This window comes from Leptodactylus fuscus, chromosome 5, assembly GCF_031893055.1.
Source record: "Leptodactylus fuscus isolate aLepFus1 chromosome 5, aLepFus1.hap2, whole genome shotgun sequence".
Taxonomy (NCBI): domain Eukaryota; kingdom Metazoa; phylum Chordata; class Amphibia; order Anura; family Leptodactylidae; genus Leptodactylus; species Leptodactylus fuscus.
The window spans coordinates 84,460,812-84,466,811 of record NC_134269.1 but is presented as its reverse complement, the minus strand read 5'-3'; positions in this window follow the sequence as shown (position 1 = coordinate 84,466,811).

Here is a 6,000-nt window from a genome sequence, read left to right as displayed (position 1 = left end):
ATATGTTAGGCTTGCTTGTTTCTTTTTATTCAATCGCTTTGCCCCTGAACAGCAATAACTTTCATTAGTTCATCGCTTCATGGAGTCAAATACATTGTCTTCTGTGCAGTTTGTGGCCTTTTTGCAACCTCTGCAGGAACATAACTGTATTTTCTTCCACATCTTACATCATAAGTTAATTAAAGCCCCAGCCTCATGTAATTTTACATAAAGTGATTCATTACATGGATGTGCCTTTGTCTAAATGATGGAAACAGGAAGGATTAAAGCTGGCATATCAAATGGCAGATACAGGAACAGAGGCCATTATCATATGACCAAGGTCATTCAGGAGTTGAATGAAACCATCTCAATTTCTTTAATTCCTGCCGGTGACGTACATTTCTGTGTGCTATTATCACAGCATGTTTTCTGACTACAGTATACATTTTTGGGCACAATTCCAATCCGATGTTAATATAAAGTTGAAATAACTAGTATACAATAGATGTGAATGCTCCGACATATTTATACAAATCCTGTAACGAAAGCCTGTACAGTTGTAAGATAAGTGTTCTATAGTGTATAATGCTTTTATTATCTCTGTAATAATGTATGAACTGAAAACCTGATTCCACTGTGAGATTATATAAAAGAGTTAACAAAGAAGCTTCACATTTTGTTTTTTCATGGAGGGGGGTTGGGAGTTAGCACAAATATCGAACCCTGCATCTTTCTTGTGCACATCTTCCACCAAGTGAGTTTAAGTTTAAGGCCCCACTGGACAACCGCAGCTATAAAGCGCTACGGGAAAAACCGCGGCAGGAACGCATAGTGGTTCTTCCCACAGAGTTTTATACAGAAAGTTCACTGAGTTTTCTTCCGCTGACTTTCTGTTACAATTATATCTACGGGGAAGCCGCCGGCATTTCCGTAGATATAATTGACGTATTGCAATTTTGGAACTCTTAGCATGTCTGCGCTGCAGTTTTTACCGCAAGGTGGGCATGGGATTCACAAGAATCCCATCCACTTTGTAGTTACTGTAAAAAGTCGTGTTTCCGGCCGTGTACCTGTCATTTCATTGGGCTTTTCAAGATCAGTCTGTGAACATGATGAGTTTCTAATCTTTATATGACAAATATTCTGCAGCTTTGGTACTTATACCCTCTGCATGCTATATTTTTAGCTTTAATTCCTCTCTGTACTGGTAGATGAATATTAGCGATCATAGATTGAAGCCCCATGTTGCGGAAATGCAGCTTTTTTATGTAGATTGTGAGCCCCATATAGGGATCACAATGTACATTTTTTTTCTTATCACTATGTCTTTGAAGAATGGGAGGAAATCCACGCAAACATGGGGAGATCATACAAACTCCTTACAGATGTTGTTCTTGGCAGGACTCGAACCCAGGACTCCAGCACTGCAAGGCTGCAGTGCTAACCACTGAGCCACCATGTTGCCCTACGGAAATGCAGCTTTTTTTGTTGCAGATTTTGCTGCGGTTTTTTCAGCCAAAGCCAGGAGTGGATTTAGCAGAAGGTAGAAGTATAAGAACTTCCTATATATTTCTCATTCCTGTTGTAACCGTTCTTGGCTTTGGCTCAAAAAACTGCAGCAAAATCTGCAACAAAAAAAGCTGCATTTCCACAACATGGAGCTTCAGCCATACACTGCACACAGTGGCTACAGGAGGCAACCCCAGGACTGTACAGGATAAATACAGAGATTGCTGACATTCACTGATGTGAGTAAAGTACTTTGGGTGTTAGACCTGAAGTCCATTTTGAGATTCATATAGCAGATTTTGTTGTTTATTTTTTGTTTTTTTTAGGGTCAAAAACCGTTTATCAGATGTGAGGTAATAGCCTGATAAGAGCAGAAAGGCAATTCTCTGTGATAGGATATACTACAAACTTTACTATAATCACCTTTGCTATTCATTTATCCAAAGTTTGTTGAAACGACAGTGCCTATGTAATTCTTTCCTGACATTGGCCATAATAGTATGTCAAATGACGGGTCCGTAAATATGGCGGCCATTCAGGAGCTTAGCTCCTGACGAAGCTGCCGGTTCTCTGCTGTATTATGCAGCATCAACCTTTTAATACCTCAGTCAAATTTTACTGAGGCACCATTTTCTAGGTGGGGCATGGGTGCCGTCATCTTACTGGTGATCGCCGTCCTTCAGAAAAAGATCCGAGATAGCAAGCAGTTTCTGCTAGGACCCAAGTGAAGGCAGCCTTTAGTAGAAGTCCGGGAATTATTGAATACATTGAATAATACATTGAAATGTATTAGGAGAATTAGTGATCAGACCAACTGGGGTTCAAGACTCTTAGTGGAGTCAAAAAAAATAAAAGTGAAAAAAATATATTAAAAAGAAAACATTCAAAGTTTAAATCACTTCAATTTCCCTACATCAGTTATATTAATAAATATATAAATAACTAAAGAAAAACACATACACATTAGGTACCCCTGTGTCCAAAAACGCCCGGTCTACAAACTTATAATTATATTTTTCCAATATGGTGAATGCCAATCAAAAATCAAAACAGCCAAACTAACTTTTTTCGCTGTTTCACCTTCAATAAAAAATTGAATATAAAGTGATCAAAACACTTTGAAGGCAGGGAGTAAAAAGCAAAACTCAAAAATCAAAAAATGGCTGCAGTGGGAAAGGGTTAAAGGGGTTGCACACTTACCAAGAGTTTACATAAATTTAAAATAACAAATTAAGGGGGGCGTTCACTCTTGCGTCCATCCTATTTCCCATGGAAATTGGATAGGGGATGGCTTCCTGGCGGTCAGTTTTAAAACCCATTCATTTGAATGGGGTTTTAAAGTAAACCGCCAATGTCCGTATGCAGCCTCTCCGTGGGGAAACCATTTTTTTGGTCGGACATACAGGACTTTGTGTCCATTAAAAAAAAAAAAAAAAACACCCTGCCACTTCCCAAATCTCTATATTCAGGCTTCCTATTCTTTAGACATCACCAGTGAAAATCATGTAAGGTTTTGATTTAAATGTGTTAAGAATATTTAGGAACAGACAAACATAAGCAATAAGAACAAGGATCCTTTCAATTCACTATAACTATAAAGGATGTGGCTCAAAGCAGAACATGTATAAATGAAAAAGTATGGCAAGGAAGCAGTTACACCCCAGGTGACTTAGAGCCATGATAATATAGCTCTGACCCTGTCTCATTTAATCCTCCAATTGTCCCTGATGATGTTCCCTGCTACTGTAGACATGCACGAATCTATTGTACAGTCTACACCATGGGGCTACTGAACTCCCTGTCTTCCTTGCTTGCACATCACTCTGACAGACAGAGGCGTAAGAACTCCTATATCTAAGGTGAGGAGGATTTGTTTACAATGTGTAGTGTAAGACAGACCCCCTTCAAAGCAGAAAGTCAAGGAGTCAGGAGTAGTTTGTCGGAGATCCAGCAACAATACAGAAAGGCAAGAATCCCCTGAAGCTTCACAGATACAAATAACTGCAAATCAAATGTGTTGTACGGGATCTAGCATAGCAGCAGAATACATAGTCCAAAATGTAGCTAGCTCCCTACTCAACAGACAAAATAGGAATTTAATGTAATAATAATAATACATTGTATTTATATCATTTCATCATATTCCGCAGCACTTTACAAATTGTAATGAACAGATACTGAAAAGGCTGCTCACAATGATTCCCTATGTGTACAAGACAAGGTAGTGGCGAAGGCTCACAAAGTATTTTACTGGGGGCACAGATGCTAGCTTAGCTTTCTTTTATGGCATATTTTATAGCACATTTTCACAGAATAGTAACCTTGTTTTTGTTTTGTCTTTCCTTTAATGGATAATACATAGATTTAAATCTCTGGAGGAATATAGGAACACACATGGATTCAGTATATAGAGACCTTTCAGTGTGTAAGTGATTCCAGTAGCTTTTTTAATTATATTGTACAATAAATCACATGGCACAGTAATACTATAGCTTGTTAGCACTCTGTGCAGTGCCACATGGTGGCCAGTTGTGGTACTGTAGTTATTTTTATATACAAGTGTTCTATTCTTTATCATGTAACAACTAGAGATGAGCGAACAGTGTTCTATCGAACTCATGTTCGATCGGATATTAGGCTGTTCGGCATGTTCGAATCGAATCGAACACCGCGTGGTAAAGTGCGCCATTACTCGATTCCCCTCCCACCTTCCCTGGCGCCTTTTTTGCTCCAATAACAGCGCAGGGTAGGTGGGACAGGAACTACGACACCGGTGACGTTGAAAAAAGTAGGCAAAACCCATTGGCTGCCGAAAACATGTGACCTCTAATTTAAAAGAACAGCGACGCCCAGCTTCGCGTCATTCTGAGCTTGCAATTCACCGGGGACGGAGGTTTCCGTCCAGTTAGCTAGGGGTTAGATTCTGGGTAGGCAGGGACAGGCTAGGATAGGAAGGAGAAGACAACCAACAGCTCTTATAAGAGCTAAATTCCAGGGAGAAGCTTGTCAGTGTAACGTGGCACTGACAGGCTCAATCGCCGCAACCCAGCTTTCCCAGGATCCTGAATGGAATACACTGACAGTGTATTCCCGTATACCCCATATATACACCCCAAATCCCCGTTCCAACGGTGTGCCCCCCCCACCTTCACCCCAGAAATACCCTGCAAGTCCCCTAGCAATAGAATTGGGGCTATATACACCCACTATTTTTGCTACTGCCATATAGTGCCATTGTCTGACTGGGAATTCAAAGAATATATTGGGGTTACATATAACTTCAATTCCAGGGAGAAGCTTGTCAGTGTAACGTGGCACTGACGGGCTCAATCGCCGCAACCCAGCTTTCCCAGGATCCTGAATGGAACACACTGACAGTGTATTCCCGTATACCCCATATATACACCCCAAATCCCCGTTCCAACGGTGTGCCCCCCCACCTTCACCTCAGAAATACCCTGCAAGTCCCCTAGCAATAGAATTGGGGCTATATACACCCACTATTTTTGCTACTGGTATATAGTGCCATTGTCTGACTGGGAATTCAAAGAATATATTGGGGTTACGTGCACCCACAATTTTTGCTACTGGTATATAGTGCCATTGTCTGACTGGTAATTCAAAGAATATATTGGGGTTACGTGCACCCACAATTTTTACTACTGGTATATAGTGCCATTGTCTCACTGGGAATTCAAAGAATATATTGGGGTTATGTGCACCCACAATTTTTGCTACTGGTATATAGTGCCATTGTCTGACTGGGAATTCAAAGAATATATTGGGGTTACGTGCACCCACAATTTTTGCTACTGGTATATAGTGCCATTGTCTCACTGGGAATTCAAAGAATATATTGGGGTTATGTGCACCCACAATTTTTGCTACTGGTATATAGTGCCATTGTCTGACTGGGAATTCAAAGAATATATTGGGGTTACGTGCACCCACAATTTTTGCTACTGGTATATAGTGCCATTGTCTCACTGGGAATTCAAAGAATATATTGGGGTTATGTGCACCCACAATTTTTGCTACTGGTATATAGTGCCAGTTTCTGACTGGGAATTCAAAGAATATATTGGGGTTACGTGCACCCACAATTTTTGCTACTGGTATATAGTGCCATTGTCTGACTGGGAATTCAAAGAATATATTGGGGTTATGTGCACCCACAATTTTTGCTACTGGTATATAGTGCCAGTTTCTGACTGGGAATTCAAAGAATATATTGGGGTTACGTGCACCCACAATTTTTGCTACTGGTATATAGTGCCATTGTCTCACTGGGAATTCAAAGAATATATTGGGGTTATGTGCACCCACAATTTTTGCTACTGGTATATAGTGCCATTGTCTCACTGGGAATTCAAAGAATATATGGGGGTTATGTGCACCCACAATTTTTGCTACTGGTATATAGTGCCAGTTTCTGACTGGGAATTCAAAGAATATATGGGGGTTACGTGCACCCACAATTTTTGCTACTGCTATATAGTGTCATTGTCT